The sequence below is a fragment of the Lagopus muta genome, chromosome 1 (assembly GCF_023343835.1).
Source record: "Lagopus muta isolate bLagMut1 chromosome 1, bLagMut1 primary, whole genome shotgun sequence".
Classification (NCBI taxonomy): Eukaryota; Metazoa; Chordata; class Aves; order Galliformes; family Phasianidae; genus Lagopus; species Lagopus muta.
The window spans coordinates 53,308,424-53,326,698 of NC_064433.1; the positions used below are offsets into that span (position 1 = coordinate 53,308,424).

The 18,275-nt window shown below is 38.8% G+C and overlaps 2 long non-coding RNA genes across 3 annotated transcripts in view; one reads left to right on the forward strand and one right to left on the reverse strand.

Moving 5' to 3' along the window:
- LOC125687488 (uncharacterized) overlaps positions 1-18,275 on the reverse strand; it is a 102,584-nt gene that overhangs the window by 59,757 nt on the left and 24,552 nt on the right. The gene's annotated exons all lie outside the window — the stretch shown is intronic.
- LOC125687492 (uncharacterized) overlaps positions 10,965-18,275 on the forward strand; it is a 34,230-nt gene continuing 26,919 nt past the window's right edge. For both annotated transcript variants that reach the window (XR_007374122.1, XR_007374119.1), the window contains exon 1: positions 10,965-11,133. This is a non-coding gene — a long non-coding RNA (uncharacterized LOC125687492). The remainder of the gene's footprint in view (positions 11,134-18,275) is intronic.

Below are 18,275 nucleotides of genomic sequence, written 5' to 3' on the forward strand. Positions count from 1 at the left end.
TTCCTTTTTATAAACTCCATTAAAGCACTGGAAGGCACAGTAAGATCTCCCCAGAGCCTTCCATTTTCCAGGCTGAACAAACCCATCTCCCTCAGCCTTTATAGGAGATATGCTCCAGTCCTCTGATCATTTTCATGGCCCTCCTCTGGACCTGTTCCAACAGTTCAATGACTTTCTTGTGTTGGGGACCCCAGGTTTGGACGCAGTACTCCAGATGGGGCCTCACAAAGGTAGATAAATGTTTACTTTTTTAAATGCTACCTGATAACTGGTAATTTCAAAGTGGCCCATCTCCTCTGTTACTTTCCTTATCCTCACAGCGCTCTTGTTCAGCTGTTAAAGCTGCCTGTTTTGCTTTTCAGGAAGCCAGCAAACCAGAGTTTATGCTTATCCTTTCCCCACAAGGCTTGTAAGGACAAAATAGCACCTTGTTTAAATGGTGCCAGTATTAACCATCTTCATTAATTGCTCCATGCTGTGCTTGTATTGCAATCAAGCTTACAGTTTTCCCTTCGAAAAAAGTGTTTTTTGAGGAAAAATTCTTTTCAACTAAGCTATTAAGAAATGTTCTATGCCATCCATTTGTTTTCTCTTTGCAATGAGTTCATAGTTTTTAGAAAGTATGTAGAGAGACTCCTTTTCTATCAAAGAAAATCAAAGGATTTCAGTAGCAGGAACATTAAGTGGCCTGTGGTATTCACAGTATATAGAAAGCATCTATGGTGTGATTATGCCCATGACTCTCCAGCTGGGAGGTGGGCAGAGCTTCAGGTTTTCCATCCATCCCGAATCAACCCTGATACTACTGTGGTATCACAGCTTATAAGCAAATTATTAAGGAAAATCCTATCCTCACCTAATAGTCATAGATAAAGTAATTGCCATCAGTATGATAGTGTTGAATCCACCATGGTAGAAGTTAAAATATATTTCAGCTCACTGTCACTTTGTGATAGCAAAGAAAAAGAAAACAAATCCTTAAAGAAAATTATTAATTAGTTAATAATGACTTTGAGAGGAATCAGGAAGTTCACTGTTAAAATATTACCTGGGCAGACCACAACATAACCATAGTTGTGGTTTCCTTATGAAAGATGGAGAGAGAGAAAGGAAAGGCAGGAAGAAGAAACATGACCGAAAAATGGGGGAAAAAATTGATAAAATTTCTCAAAATGGCTTATTCATTTAGCCAAGTGCAGAATATACAACCAGTAGACCAGATTCATGATAATATACAGGGAAGTGCCTTATTTTGCAGCTATATTTCTGGGAAGGAAAGGGAAGGGGGAAGAGAGGAGAGGAGAGGAGAGGAGAGGAGAGGAGAGGAGAGGAGAGGAGAGGAGAGGAGAGTTCATTAGATGAAAACTTTCATGAGATTTAAATGTTACCATCTGCAGTATAAAATTGGGGTCACCCACAATCATGATTCACCAGCAAACAAGGCGAGAAGAAAAGAAAAATGTAATCAAGCAACTGTTGCACAGACCATGAATCAGGACTCCTTTCATTTGGTTCTGCCAAAGGCTTCCTGTGGGAGCACTTTATTTCTCTACACCCAGCTTCTTCCATCTGCCACATGAGAGCAATGTCTCATGTTGTGAGCCTTACTTCACACACTTGTGAAGCAGAAAGACTCCCTCATGCAGCAGTGCAAATGACCATTTACTAATTGTAAGTACTATTACAAAACAGAAACAGTTCAACTATTTCTATCATTTTTTCCACCTCCAAAGAGATCTCATTCAGTCATGGGCTCGGAAATTTAGCCTTAATAATTCTTTGCATTTGAAAATAATCTCTTTTCACATTTGATACACTAGACTCCAATTAGTCTAAAAGCCTTCAATGGCACCCTATAAACAAACAACATGCGATTGATTTGTGACTGTCTTCTGAGCTAGCAACAAGATTATTCTTTTTCTAAGCCTGACAGCTTATAAACCTGCTTATTACTTTTGCAGGTACTTATAATGGCTGCTGTCTGAAGCTTTTGCATCATAAGAGAGACCAGATGAAATTCAGCAAATGAGGGATTTTTGTTCAAGCCTAATCCTCAAAATAAACAGTGATAGAAACAGATTAGAACAAAAGATAAGTTTTTCATCAGTCCTGAGAAAAGAAACCATCAAAGCCATCAGACCATAAAATAATTAGAAACCAGTGTGAAAAAAAAATATTTCAGATACAACGAGGACTGTTTGTAATCCACTTTTTATTTACTTTGGCGTTAGAATGCCATTACAACTAAATGGAATTTAGACTGAAGGACAAAGGAGGACTGCAACCCCAAAACCACAGATCAGTCACCCATGGAGGTGCCTAAATTTCAACAGCTCCGCTGTTTCTAACCCCAGATTTTCCCAGGAGTCCATACACGCACATAGAAATGTGATGTGTTACGTCCTTGACAGAACTGAGCATCATTCTATCCCACACCTAGAAACGCAGCTAAGTTCCTCCACTTACTGAAGGTTGAGCAGTTTCAGAATATATATATAACATAAGAAAGAATCTGGATATCTCATGAAGTGCAACAGCATTTCTTGTTTTTTTAACAGCCACCAGTTTTCTATTCCATTTTACATGAAAAACATAATAAAAATTGCAATATTCCTGTGTTCAGCATTACTTCATCAATGCATCCTGTGAATACTACAATGATACGTTTCCTATCATCCCTATTTCCCAAATCATAAATACTGCTCACAGAACTGTGAAAGTACAAGCATGCACTTAAGGAGCCGTAGAGAAGGACAAAAACAAGGAGAAAGGACGATGCTGTGAATCAGGCATTTCCATGAACAAGAGAAAGGAAAAATGTGTTTAACCCCTAATACAAATCTTAGCTAGGACAGTGATGCCAATCTTGAAGCTGAAAGCGTGATGTATGTAGGAATAACTCCATATCAAACAATATTTTTATTGAAAATTCCACTTATGTTTTCACTTTCCTAAGTGATATTACACAGGACATGCCGGTAGCTGCATAGATCTTTGGAAGAAAGCGTAGATGAAGTAGGTGAGAGCGTACATTTCAACACATCAGAATCAAAATAATATGTATTCTAACTATTATGGAAGGTATGATGCCTACTTATTTTGCAGCGCTGTTATTCTTCATTCTGAGGCACGCAGTCCTTCTCCCTTTCTTCCCATCCCTCATTTGAGGTGACCAGTCTGGGTCACACACCGCTCATTACAATGAATGAACGGGACCTCCATTAGTGTTTGAATGAATCGAATTTGTCAAATTATTTGTCATCTGCATGAGATTCAGTTTAAAATGCATTGGCTCCCATTTCCCCCCAGCCTCGGAGTAATTTGAAATTAAAAACTTGAAGTTATTTTTCATGAACTAGAACAATAGCTTTTATATCTGTTGGCACATAGAACTGACAGGGTGCTGGCAGCAGGCAATTTGCAGCATGACTTGCCAATGCCTGTATGCATATTTCTAAGAATAACTCAGTGTCCAAGAATTCGGCCTGTTGTATCACAAGCCAGGACTAGCTGACAGCTGTTTTAGATTACAGTGGACTGAATGATATTAGCTTTATTGTAGTTGGACTGACGCTCTGCTTTCTCTTAATCGTCTTAATGTTGTGATTTGTCCCTTAGCCAGCAGTTGCACTGCATTTATTTATAACACTCAAGGTTTAAGTCACAAGTAACAGATTGGTTGGATTGTCCTGTACACATGGAACACAATCAAAGTAATGGACTACTCAGTTAGGGAAATTCAAGCTTCACTGCAAGGGAGAGCCTATATGTTCAAGGCTAGGATTTTCCTTGCATAGCAGAAAAGACTGACTCTCATACAGATCTATTCTAATTTTCCTAGAAGGAAGGCATTTCTTCCAAGATTTGCATGCTATTGTGAGCTACATAATCACATCCTACTTCAATTTCTTCTTGAGTAATCAGGCAAAAGGTTAGCCATGGACCTGCAAAGTGCTGTGTCCTGCAATTAATAACAGATAGCAGAACTCATTAATTATATCAAGAACTAATGTCTTCTGAGGGCCAAATCTCAAGTACATCATATATGATGTTAAAATTTCTGAAAACTTTGCTGAGTATGGCTGTTAAACTTGCTTCCATGTGAAGTTTTGGCAGTTCATTAGAAATGAGCTTTTTCTTTAGGAGAAAAGAAATGGATGTGGGTTTCATTTTGTTCAGTTGTCAAAATAAGAATTTAAAAAATCATTTCCAAGGAATAGCAAAAAATCTGAACACGAGATTCTGATTCAAGGAACAGGAGGAAATCCTGCTACTCTGCTAAGCATTGGGAGGATCCCAAGTGAGATCCACTCTCCAGCTTGACACTACACTTAAATAAAGTTGCAGACAAATTGCAGCACATACAGGAAAACAACAAAAGGAATTTGCTTAAATATATGGCATTTGAAGGAAAAAGAACTGCAGGAACGTGGTAGCAAAAAGAAATAAAACATGCTAGAAGTCTTCATCTTTGTGGAAGACTACAGTATGGCAGGTGAGTTTAGCCTGTTCTTCATTTCCAAAAATATTCAGAATGTAGCAGGCTTAAATGGCAGAAAAAAAATCAGATTGTATCCTTGAGAAAGACTTTCTCATGGAAGGGTAGCCAGGAAATTGAACTGCTTGCCATAAGAACTGGGCAGTATCCAGCCCTGAGGGTTTTTAAAAGCAGTTTGATCCTACCACAGTTGGAGAAATGGGTATGGTGACATTGCAAGGGTTCTCTTAACATTAAGATCTTATTATCTGCAGGCTTTCCTAGTTTGTTTAGTGGCTTACTTGAACTTAATAGTCTGAATAATAGACTTTACTGTTTGCTGTTATTATTATGACTTTATCACATTTGGAATCTTTAATCAATGTACTACTGTATGTAATTAAAAAGACACCTTCTAAATGCTTTTTTTGTTCTGCTATGCCATAGCAGTCCTAAGACTTGAGAGAGATGCAGAGAATAATGCCTAATAATAAGTAAAACAAACAAAATACTATAACGACAGACTGGTCTCAAGGAATCACAGGAAGTTGTGCCAGTCCCTTGCAGTGCCAATAGTTTGAAGGATAAATCCTTTATTTTGTTTTAGTATACATATACTCAGCCAATAACAACAACAACAAAAAACAACAAGAAAGGAAGCACAAGGCAGAAACCAACATAGGAGAATGAGAATCTCTCCTTATTTCAAGAATATTGTATTGACAAAGCACTCTTAAGAATGGTATAGGTGAGTCTTGCATTTAGAACCACATTTTACTTGTCTTGTTGCATATAGATAACCCCATATATCTTCTAGGGTGTTACAGTATTTTGAAAGTGAAGAATTACCTTCCCGAAGCCAAACAAATTCATGCAAAATCTTGCACCATGAATCCATTTCAATTAAAATTAAAACAGACTGTTACCCAAACTCAGTGCTGTGAGACATGCCATCTAAACTTCATGGAAGATCTTGCCAGAATAAAATGTATCCTTCAGATTCATCACAGTTTTCATTCATTGGCATCTGCACATAGGCTACACACCAGCAAGTTCGAATTCTAATGTTGGCAATCAGTTCTCCTTCCTTATTCTTTGCAAAATAACAGACAAACTTAGTTTGGAAGAGATCTCCAGAGGTCACCTCATCCAAGATTCTATTCCAAACAGGCAAACTTACCATTTAGATGAGGTTGCACTGGATGTCATCTAGGCAATGTTTGAAAATATTCGAGGATGGAGAGTTCAGAGCCTCTCCACGAATCTTCTGTGCTGAGCCACTCTTCTGGCAAGTAATTTTTTTTCTTAAGATCTGATTAGATTTTCCTCTGCAATAACTCATGACTGGTACCTCTTGTCCTTTCACTTTGCACCTCCTAAAAGAACTTGGCTTCAGCTAATCAAGACCTCCCGTATTAGGCTATAAAAGATGATTAGCTCACACATCTGCCTTCTTTTCCCCAGGTTAAACAAATGCCAATCCCTGAGCTTGTCCTTGAACAATCATAACCTCCAGCTCCTTAGCCATCCTAGAAGCCCACTGCTTTCTCCATTTTGTTGCTGTTTATGCTACTGGTTTACCCAAAGCTGGACCTGCTACACTGGAGGGTTACCATAAGTACTCACTAAAGATGCATAAAACTTCTCTTGACCTGCTGGTGATACTGCTGCTAATGCTGGTTACATGTGGCTCACAACAACAACAAAAATTTTTTACAGGTTGAACAAGCAACCCACTTTCAAAATGCTCACCTTTATTGCAGCAAGAACTGAAGCTATAACAATCCTGAGTCAGTGAGCATTTTTGTATAGCTGCCTTCTCCCTCTCAAGAAAAACACAACAGCCCATTTAATGAGGAAGGTCTCGCTTTGGACAACAAACTTTGCATTGCAGTAATGTCTCATGCCTTCATCACCATACATATGATTAACCACAATTCGTATATAAATATCCGTAGTTTATACATTCAGCTCTTAATGTTCAACTTCCTGTGCTACCAGTACAGCACTCTGAGATACTTATCACACTTGTGTGATATAGTTTACCCTGATCTACCAATGTGAATTTTGAACTTTGACATCAGAAGGATGGAAGGAAACAGAGGTCTGGAAACAAAGAAATCATAGAGTCATGGAATTATAAATCAAACTGCTTAGGAAGCAATGAACAGTAATAAGATCAATATACCTTCCTTTTAATGTTCAGATCTTAGACTAGATCTTCTTAATTAGAAGCGCTATGTGGTCGTCCATGTAGGCCATAAGCAAATCTGATAGCATTGAACGTACAACTGTAGATCACAGATTCCTGCCTAGCAATGAGATTGCTTCCTCTGGGGCTTCTGCTTAATTATACACTCTCATTTGTATTTCAGTGAATTCAGTGAAATTTCAGCTTGAACTCAACGTGAGTGTTGGGGTAAAAGAGAACAAAAACATTTTTCACAAATATAATATATATAATATTACGAACATCTTTATTTATTTGTTCCACTGTCTGACGGAGATTCTCTCTGATTCAGTATTTGAGGATTCATGAGCAAGGGATTCATACAAAGTAAAACACCCAAATCTCTCATGATTTCAGAATTGGATAATTTCACTTCATCTTTTCAGCTATCCCTCACCAACATGTCCATTACAGTGACCACTCTAAAACATTCTTCCTTCTAAAGGCAGTATGCCATTGGAATGGGATTTATTTTTAATCACTGCTAACAATCTATTATGGTCTACAGAGCATGCTCAGTATGAAAGGGATAAATCTTCAAAGCAAAATATAAAAATCTGCTAACAATTATAAGGATTTTGTGGGTGTACCTCCAGCATGCTTCTTTGAAAACCTGCCCCTTTGCTTGTCTTGAACTGGCTGAGGAATTTCCAGATCTGACGTATCATTAGAAATAAAGTACTGGATTGTATACTAATGGCACTGTTTGAAATTTAAACATACCAGGCTTTCTCTACATGAAAAAGGAAGTATTTCCAAGGAATGCTTGGAATGTATTCAGCAAGAAAATGCATTTAATTATATTGAAACAGAATCCTAACTTTATTATAGATGACTACCCTTGCTGATAGCAAAGGACAAAGAAGGATTTGGGGAAAAGAATTGCAAAAATATGGTCTGATAGCAGAAGGGCTAAACAAGGTTAAGAAATAGAGGTGCTAAACTTGCCATACTTAAGCCACATTAATCTTTTCATTAGTACATAAAAAAATCACAACTTTCCATCTCAAATCATTACGTTGATGGGGCATCTTTGATCTGAAAAAAACAGCAATGATCCCAAAGGGAAGTCAGAAGTGTTTTTGATTATTATCTGTAAAGTCTAAAATTCCTTAGGTGAAATTCAGTATGAAATGCATCCATGCAATGATGAAGGTGAGTGAATATGTCAACATCTGTGCTTTATTAAAGCTGGACTATTTTTACTAGGCACTGAACCAGGGAGACCAAATACCCTGATAAAACCAGAAACTCCAGGAAAGGTTCTTTGAAGGTATTTCTTGCTGTCATGTTACTGAAAAATACAACCTAATGTTATTTTCTTACATGTTTAATATAATAAGCTTGCCCCCCTGCACCATCATGATCCAAAACTGCCGTCTTCTAAAAAGTACAGGGAATGAGATAAATTCTCTTGCTAACTATAGGTATCAAATGGATCATGAAAATGTTTTTTTCCAATGTTGCAAGTAATGATATTTCTAATAAAATACAGCTTAAGAGTTGCTAAGTCCAAAAATCTCAGTAAACAATTGGAACTATATCTCATTATGATTAATTACTAGGATATGAGAATTGGAGAGATGTGATTTTATTAAAAACAACAACAACATAAATATTTTCTGTGAATTCTCTGGTGAGTGAATACTGTAAAACAAATATTTGTAAATGCAACATCAAAAGAAACTATATTGATTTTGTCACCTGAGCTCCTGTTTAGGACAGGCTACAAGGTTCCTTCTGTACTAAAACTAGTAACAAATGCTGGAGAGTAGAAGACCTAGCAGAAAGGCAATCAATGCAGTTTTGGAGACACCAAAGATGGAGAAATCACTAACTGAAAATCCATCATCAGATAAGCAGTGAACAGAAAAGCAGAGGCTGTGGAGGCTGCTGTGTCAAACGCCATGTTAGTGAGTGGAATTGTTCCTCAGTCTCTGAGCTTCAGATTGGGTCATACTGCCAACACAGGTGCTCTGTTTCAAGAAAGAATGACTTTAAGTGCATCTCAGTGAACAGATTGCATGTAATCAGAGATTTTCTTCATAACTGGGAAAAATTCAGCAAACATTTTTTGCATCTTTTCTCCAATTTCCATACATTCATGTATGTATATGTAGACGTTCTATTTTCATTAGGTTTGCAGGAGGCTGAAAATTGATGTGCCGTGAAGAGTACAGAAACCACTAAAAATTGCCAGAGAAATCCTCGCTAAACTGTGTAGGGAAGACTCATTATGAAAATAATCATATAATCTGAATAATTAGTACTAATTTAATTGGTTATTTGCAGTACATTTCTCATGTTTAATTCCATGGATATTTTGTGACTCTTTGGAAATTGCTTATTAGCCATGCATAGGGAGCTATAGGCAGATGTGCAGATTCTATGAGCCAGAAGGTAATTTAAGACAAAGGAGTTAGTTACAAAAGCAAAATTAAATTAAAAATTAATTACAAAAGTATTTTAACATTTTACAATCAAATATGAATGTTGCAGTTTGTCAAGAGATAAATAGAAGCTTAATTCAATCTTTCATCGTGTGAGTTACTTTTGTCTAAATTTGTAGCTAACTACTCTGATGCTATTGGGAACATACAGAACCCACACTGTCATTGGAAGTTCAAAGGAACATTTACAGAATTGTCAAAATATTTTCACAATAAAGCCTTTCCATTAAAATAATGTTGTGTTCTGACAGGAGGACACTTTTGATGAGGTAACAAAGAAAACACACCTGTTTGATTGGCACCAGATTTGGGCACTTTTCTGGGAAGATGCACCCACTGCTAGACCTTGCTGCATGCACTGTTGAGTTTTGGTCTTTGCTAGACTCAATTGTGATGGGAGGCTGCATATTTTATGTTCTATACTAGTACCAGCAGCTATGAAACATCAATAGAAGATATACTTTTTTTTCACAAAAATACCATAGATTTGCTTTCACTTCAAAAAGAAAGAAAATAGTTTTCAAAACATAGAAGTTGCCATGAAAAATAATACCTTCCCTTTGGCTGAAGTATTCTGGAATTCCTTTCAACATGGAAAGTCTTTAAGTACTACCTAAGCATTTCAATTAAAAGGGCACTCGTGTTTTATCTTTCCCCTTTCTCCTCAGTGGAGCTTAGGCTTGGCAACAAATCATACATAAATTAGCCCACCTAATTGCGTGAAAGTAAGCGGATCTGAGCAGGATTTAAATGGTGCATATGTCTCCCATCCTTCATTGCTGTGTTTTGCAGTGTGCTGTTTTTGCTCAATATTACAGTGTGTTTACAGCACAGTATGACAGTAGTGATCAGATAGGCTTCAGTGCTAAGATTCTATGCAGTACATCTATCATTGTTCTGCCCATGATAGGTCTTGCCAGAGGTTGGTTTGACTCTGTGGAACAACATCAAGCATGTTTGAGACCAGTGTATCTTGTTGCAAGACTCAAAGTTTCCTTTAATCAGTACAGAGAAACTGTGATCATCTGTGGGTTCGTGATCTTATTTCTCTTGAGTATTTTATAGGGAATTAAATATCCAGGAAACTAGAAGGTAAAGTAGGAAAAAGATAACCATAGTCCTTTAGTGACAAAACCCAATCTTGCAATATTCTCTCAATGCACTTATGCTAAATGCTACTTGGATATATATTTACCACATGGAGGTACCATGTAGATCCCTATCCCCCATACCAACTGAATGAAGATACAGTTTACTTCCAATTTCAGCACTAAGTGGATGTGCTCTCACTGTAACTGTTGAGTTCCTACAATATGGAATTCATTTGGGCTGCATGGCTGAAAGCTAAACACAGTACCAAAATTCAGGAAGGCACAGGCAAAACAAGGAAATATGTTTGCTCTTCTAGAAGAGGCTCACTTATAGTTTGTGCAATCACTACAACAGAATTGTATTATTATTATTTTTTTTCCCCAGTATTTCAACTTCTAACAATGTAACCTGCACTAATACTCTCTTTTCTTTCTCCTTGGGCTGAGATTTGCCTCCTTATCTAGGATACTAATCCAAAACACACTGAGGGCAACGCAAGTCTTGAAGGCAGGCTAGAGAAGCAGTAGTTACAATGTGTGTAGGAGTTTTATTATCTCTTTTCAGTGTGTTTTCAGAAGTGAGATAACGTCTGCTTTTCTTGTTGCAAACATGTTACTATCTCCTATCTCTTAAAATACCTGCTAAGACCTTGTACATTCCAGCAACATTTTAAGCCAGAAGTTTGTAAAAGTACAGGTCATGACGTTGCCTGAGGGTAGCAAATCTCAAACCCTTTCACCATCTCTGGACTTCCACTGAAACAGACTTGCTTGGTCCTCCTCCACTACCAGCAGCATTCTATAAATCATAGCACCTATTCCTGCATGCATGCTTCGAAGCTCTGAGGGAACAAGCCCAGAGGATTCTAGGTCACATCAAAGAAGGTGAGAGAGAAAATAAGCAACTATGGAGTCATGGCCGGTTGGATACTCCTAATCAGAGCAATTAGCCAGATTGCTGAGACCAAAGAACTCATGATCCAGTTTTATATGTCCAAGAATTCCTTAAGGACACAGACTGAGGGAGATGTACCAAAACTCACTGGGTACAAGACTTACAAGGGGGAGGAAAGGGAAGGGAGGGGAGGAGAGGGGAGAGGAGGGGGTAGGGAAAGGGGAAGGGGGAAGGGATCATGGCTGCAATGTTGTTACTACATTATCAAAATATTTCAGTCTTTCAGTAAACAGGAATCATCTCTGTACTTCAGAAACAGCAGAACGCTAGTAAAACAGTGTCCCAAATAAATACTTCTGCTGTTCCTGAGGGAAGATTCTCACATGGATATTAGGTGACCTGACAGAAGGAGTGGTTTTAACCTTTGTCCAGAACAAGCACAGAAATTATTTCTTGACAAATTTCGGGCATTTTCATGAGCAGCAGAGGATAGAAAGTTCTGCAAGACTTATCACTTATCTTACTCATTAAGTGCCCTTGGACACATCACTTTAGGCCTCTCTGATCTAGTTTCACATAAAACCATAGTAACATAAAAAGGAGTTATGTATTTTTCCTCCCGTGATCTGCCCTTACCTTGGAACAACACCTCTTTGAAATGTCCACTGCCAGTCCTTGACACAGAGCCAGTACTTTGAAAACAGATACTGTAGATACCTACTGCTTATTTCCTAGTCTGGTCTGTCAGGGTGAGAATGGACTTGATAAAACATCCCATCCTGTAGTTGTATTCACTCTGGTCCACTTTTTCTTTTTGCTTTGGTTTTATACTGTCATAGGACCACTGACTTCTGCTAACTTTTTCCTGGCTTGCAGGGTTATGAATTAATCCACCAGTGAACAGCCAAAATCTGGCAGCTTCTTCTGTGTGCCAGGGAAACTAAACACAGGCTGTGCCAGTTGTCTGTCATGGGAACATCTTTGATGTCTTCAAACTCCTTGACAGGAAGAGCTGAACAAACTTGAAGTCCTCCTTCTGCTCTACCTCACAATCATATTTATCGTAGAAGAAAAATCAAACAGTCTGGGAACTGAATAAGGAGTTTGTGCTGAAAGCTCCAACAGAAAATGCCCAGCAGGAGAGTGAGGCTAACCCAGACACCATATGCAGCTAGCTACCATTACTCATTCCAGCCTGTGGACTGTAGTGTAGCTGCATGTTCACACACTGTTCAGCAATGCCCCCAGGCACTATTGTGACAAGCACAAACTTCTGTGGAAGTTGTTGCATTTTCCTTATTTTACTTGCATTGGTGCAATCCAGTCACCCAGTAAATCTTACTAAATCTTTCTGATTGCAATCCCAACCTTAAATCACTAACAGAGGTTAGGGGGGCTGAGGTTTTATTATTTTTTTTTTTTCTGACAGTTTCTTGAGTTGTTTTTTTGTTTGTTTGTTTGTTTTTTAGATGTCAGACTAATGCAGCAGTGTAATTCATAGAAGTACCCAACTTCTACAGCTGCTTTTAGACAGTTTACAAAAAGCTGAATCCTTTGCAGTGGAAAGGTTAAGCCACCAGCACATGCAGTCACTGCTCAATTATTTACATAGGTCCTTTATTTTGGCACAGTCAAGCCTGCAGACCTAGGTGAGCACATAATAATTTTATGGAACTGTTTTAAGGATAAATAACAGCTCTGTAAAAGCCAACCACAATAACCTTAAGGCTTGCAATGACTGCTCTGCTGAGGAAAGATATAACAAAAATGAAAACAAACAAACAAAAAAAACCCTACCTTCTAACTCCAGCAATATCTCACAATATGACTGATCCCAGCAGAAATACTGATGTCCTGTTTTCCATTTTCCTTAGGGTTTTTTTTTGTTTGTTTGTTTGTTTGTTTTTTAAAGATATACTCAAATAATTGGGAAAAGTTGCACAGACAAGATTCTACTTTCTGAAGTTCTGAATCTCAGGCAAGACTGTGGTAAAATCTTTAGAAACACCTATGATTTCATTCCTAAAGCAGTAACGTAAATGCTCTATAATTATAGAATTAAAAGGTTGGGAAGAACACTAAGATCATCTAGTCCAACCATTGAAAGGATATCTTTGTACTGCCAACTTACTGAAACTTTATTTAACGGGTCTTGTAATTGAATGACAGGGATGGATGGATCAGGCCTGATTGTGGTGTTTCCCTGAAAGTATGTTCTGAAAAATAACTCATAGAAAGAAAAATACAGAAAACCTGTGAAGAAAAACACAGTAAATGTGTAATCTTTTCATGTCATTACTAGGGCAAAGCTGGAGCTATGGATGTAATAAAATGGAGGTTAAAGTAACAATTGCACTGACTGCCAAGCTCAGCCAAGCTACCAATTGCTGGCAGCAATTCAGCAAGTTAGGAGTTATCTTTCTCTCTTTTCTCTTGGCAGAGAGATTAAGTTTTAACTGTTTAAAGAGCTAGAAAAAATGCAAAGGAGGTGTCCTTCTTCAGTAAATCATGACAAAGTACGGAGGGGGATCAATATAGAAGAGTGCCTAAAAACTGAGAAATCAAATTTATTTTTAACTGTTGATACAATATCGGACGGTAAATATTTCAGAGGCCTCTGTCTCCTATAAATATTAGATTTTTTTTAATGTTGTCTTGAATTAGTTTGGAATTAACTTTTTTTTTGTTTGATTTTCAGAATTCCATGCATATACAACATGTTCTAGTGACCTGGAATTATTTACTGTATACCGCAGACTTTGCTAGATGAGCTAAATTGGGAGTGGGGCTGAAAAACATGCAGTTGTCATATTAACAGCTGGACTTAGGGTAAATCATTATTTAAATATTGCTGGGGATGATCTTGATACAGTCTAGAGGAAGTAGCACCCACAACGTAGACTCCTTCAGTGTTGAGCATGTGATGCAGGAATAGGAGTTCTAGTATGCACATCCAGTAGGTATCAAATAGAACAAATACTGCTCTCATCAGCTTTTGACTGATGTCTACCTAATTATGTCTAAAGTAAGATAGTCACTGTAAATATTTGTCCTGCATAAAAAACACTGTTGGCATCTTAGCCAGGCAAATTTTGACCCAGGGACTTCAATAGTGTGTGTGTTTAAGAACATACACAGACAAGTGTGTGCTGATGATTTATGGCTTTTACAAGGTAATACACTTTCTAATGAAGAGAACAACCAGGATCAAGAAAGAAATTGAGTTATGGCCATTTACTCACTATATTATCCATGCAAATGACTTCAAAAAAACAACCAAAAAGTTAACTATGGACTACAAGTTATTAGCTAAGATAAGCTATTTAAATGACTGCAAATTCTCTTCTGCCAAGAATTAGTAATTACACATTAATTTCAGGTTGGATATTAGGAAAAACTTCTCAAAGTGGTTGGACTCTAGAGAAGAGATGGAGTCATCATCCCCCTTGATGTTCAAGAAACGTGTAGATGTGGTACTAAAGAATATGGTTTAGTGAGCAACACTGTTGGTAGGTGGATGGTTGCACTAGATGATCTTAGAGGTCTTTTCCAACCTTAATGATTCTATGATTAACCTACTTCCAACCTCTTTCCCACTCCTATAACTTCCTGTGTTCACATACTATTAATTTCAAAGTCATCACTTGTGTTTCATCATTTGCTTCACATATAACCACATCATTATTATTTGTTATCCTACCTGAAAAAATATTTGGAATCTACAATTAACATTTATTACACTGCAGTTTTTATAAATAATGAATGTAGTCTTTTCCATTATACTCTCATGATAAGCAAAGCTAAGCAAGACAGAATATATTAAAAACTGTAACTCAAAGAAATTGAGTGAACTGCTCAAACTGAAACGTACCCACTGTCAGATAAGTGACTAGAGGCCAAGAGGCTTTGGCTGCTAAATCCTGTGTTGAGACTGCTAGACATAACTTATTATCAATTCACTTGCAAAACTAACCTGAAAAAAGAAGCACAAAAGGCCAATAAAATGATAAAATGATGAATAGTGGAGCACAAACATCTCTTCAAGGTGACCAGTTTTGAGCTGACGATGGCAACTAGCAGGCATCTCTTTCTGGCAATTGCCATACTGTAGTTCAGCAAAGTTCAGTGCATGATTTCAGAGTATTTTGAACTTGCATCACTAAAATAATGCCATAGGCAACATACTCATTACCAGGACATTTGAATAACGCCACATAATTATTTTATACAGGACTTCTCAGAATATTTCTATCCAACCTCATTGATCTTGGTGACTCTTCCATGCCAGGAGAAGTAGCAAACCTGTCTTTACTTCCAGAAGTCTGAACCGCAGAACAGTAATTCAACTCTGATTATTCCACATGTAAACAGAGAAGGATTGCATGTGAGAATCAAATATTCTTTGTAAAAATTTTATCATAACTTCTTCTATTTATACAGACAGTCTTAGCAGAGAAGAGGGTCCTAGTGGATGAAAAATTTAACATGAGCCAGCAGTGTGCCCTTGTGGCTCGGAAAGCAAATGGGATCCTGGGCTCCATCAGAAGAGGGGTGGCCAGCAATGACAGGGAGGTGATTGTCCCTCTCTACTCTGCCCTTGTGAGGCCCCATCTGGAGTAGTGCATCCAGGTCTGGTGCCCCCAATAAAAGAAAGACAGGAAGCTGTTGGAGAGGGTCCAGAGAAGAGCCACAAACATAGTCAGAGGTCTGGAGCACCTCTGCTATGAAGACAGACTGAGGGAGCTGGGCTCAGCCTGGAAAAAAGAAGGCAGTAGGGTGATCTCATTTCAGCTTCCCAGTAGCTCGAGGGAGCCTAAAAACAGGAAGGAAGTCAACTCTTTACAAGGGTAGATAATGGCAGGACAAGGGGAAATGGTTTTAAGTCAAAGGAGGGAAGATTTAGGTTGGATGTTTGGTGCAGGTTGGTGGTCAGCAGGGACAGGGAGGTGATTGACCCTCTCTACTCGGCTCTTGTGAGGCCCCATCTGGAGTACTGTGTCCAGGTGTGGAGCCCTCAGTACAAGAAAGACATAGAGATTTTGGAAAGGGTCCAGAGGAGGGCAACTAAGATGATCAGGGGGCTGGAGCACCTCCCCTATGAGGACAGGCTGAGGGAGTTGGGCTTGTTCAGCCTGGAGAAGAGAAGGCTGCGGGGTGACCTCATTGCAGCCTATCAATACCTGAAGGGAACCTACACCCAGGAGGGGAGTAAACTCTTCAAAAGGGCTGACAATAGCAGGACTAGGGGAAATGGATCCAAGTTGAAGGAGGGAAGATTTAGGTTGGATGTTAGGGGGAAGTTCTTTACAAGGAGAGTGGTTAGGCCCTGGAACGGGCTGCCCAGGGAGGTTGTGGATGCCCCGTCCTTGGACGTGTTCAAGGCCAGGTTGGACGGGGTCCTGGGCAACCTGATCTGAATGTGTATGTTTATTATGTGTATGTAGGTGGCCCTGCTAGGCAGGGGGGTTGGAACTACATGATCCTTGAGGTCCCTTCCAACCCAGGTGATTCTGTGATTCTGTGATTCTGTGGATGTTGGGGGAAAGTTCTTCACTAAGAGAGTGGCGAGGTGCTGGAACAGGCTGCCCAGAGAGGTTGTGGATGCCGCGTTCCTGGAAGTGTTCAAGGCCAGATTGGATGGGGCCCTGGGCAGCCTGGTCTAGTATTAGATACGGAAGTTGGTGGCCTTGCCTGTGGCAGGGGGGTTAGAGCTTCATGATCCTTGCAGTCCATTTCAACCCAAGCCATCCTATGATTCTATGATTCTATGAGAAGTCTGAGTACTATTTAAAAGAAGGTGCACACTAACATAAGTAGCAGCCAAACAATAACCAAAATGAAGAGTAGAGCTACGGAAGATAAGTGAAAGTAAAGAAGAGTCAATCACTCAAAAGTCTTTCAGGTGGATGAAAACTTCTACAAAATCTTTTTGTTGAGTAGCATGCTAATCTGATTTCTCAAAAAGAGTAACGTTAATTATTCATTCAAAGGTATGCTAATGGAATTTGAGCAAAAATTCAAGCCTGAACCCCAGAAGAACTTTGCCTTTGAACATCTTCTGTGATTTTTTTTTTCAATAAACCAGTACTTTCTGACTCAACAGGAACAGAGACCTCTTAACAACTTGCTTTGTACAGCTCTGCAAGAGATGTGTAGCACTGCAGCTGCTCAGAATAGGATTCAGTGAATGATTTCCACTCTCCCTGAGCGCCTCAGGTAATCTAATGGATGCTCATGGCAATATGTCCAACCAGCAAACAGAATGCATTAAATTCAGAAGCTGAATCTGAACATGTATGCAAGTGGATGACTCCCTATCAACTTGCAAAACCAAGGCTGTGTAAGCAAGAACTGCATTCCTCAAGATAGAGAGTCATTTTCCTGCCTTCTGCCAAAGGAAAAATCTACAAAATGTGTGTGGAACCCACCTAACCAATGTTACTGCTTCTTTTCCAACAAGCTTCACTTCTCAGCCCACGGTCTACTTTAGAGGCAGAGCACGGCACTTAGTGCTGGAGGAACCTCTGCTGTGTTCTTATGACTGCAAACTCAAACCCAGCCAGGCTGCAGAGATGCCCTGCAAGATCAAATTGATTTTCAAGGCATGTCAGACCTGTGATTTCTCTGAGCTGATTATTCATACAGTTTTCCACAGCACTCATAGTGGCCATACTCTGTGAAACTGACAACTGTTGAAGAGCTCTGTCAAGGATTTTCTTACTTTCTTGAGTTTGTACGTCCTTGCTATGTCACTTATTTTTACTGGAGAAAAATGAAAGAGCTAGATTAATTACACCACGCAATGAAAGTAGAGTATGTAGGAGGCTATCAGAGAGTAGAAATCCTATAAATCCTTATAATACATTGAAAGGATGCAAGGCTTAAACTGAGAGCATTTCACTGGTGGTAACAGAGGTACTTTGGTGGAAACTTTTCTCTCAGCAAAGGGAGGGCTTTTAAAGGCTCATTAATTTAATGCACTCTTCTGTTTCAGGCAGCCCTAAATCTTCCATTCAAGGCATGGTACTGGCTCTATGCATGCATCATATTTCAAACCCTCCTTTCCCAAACTCTAACAGGTGCATGCGTTTATTACCCAGACAGGCTGTTCATCAGGAGGCTGTGAGATCGC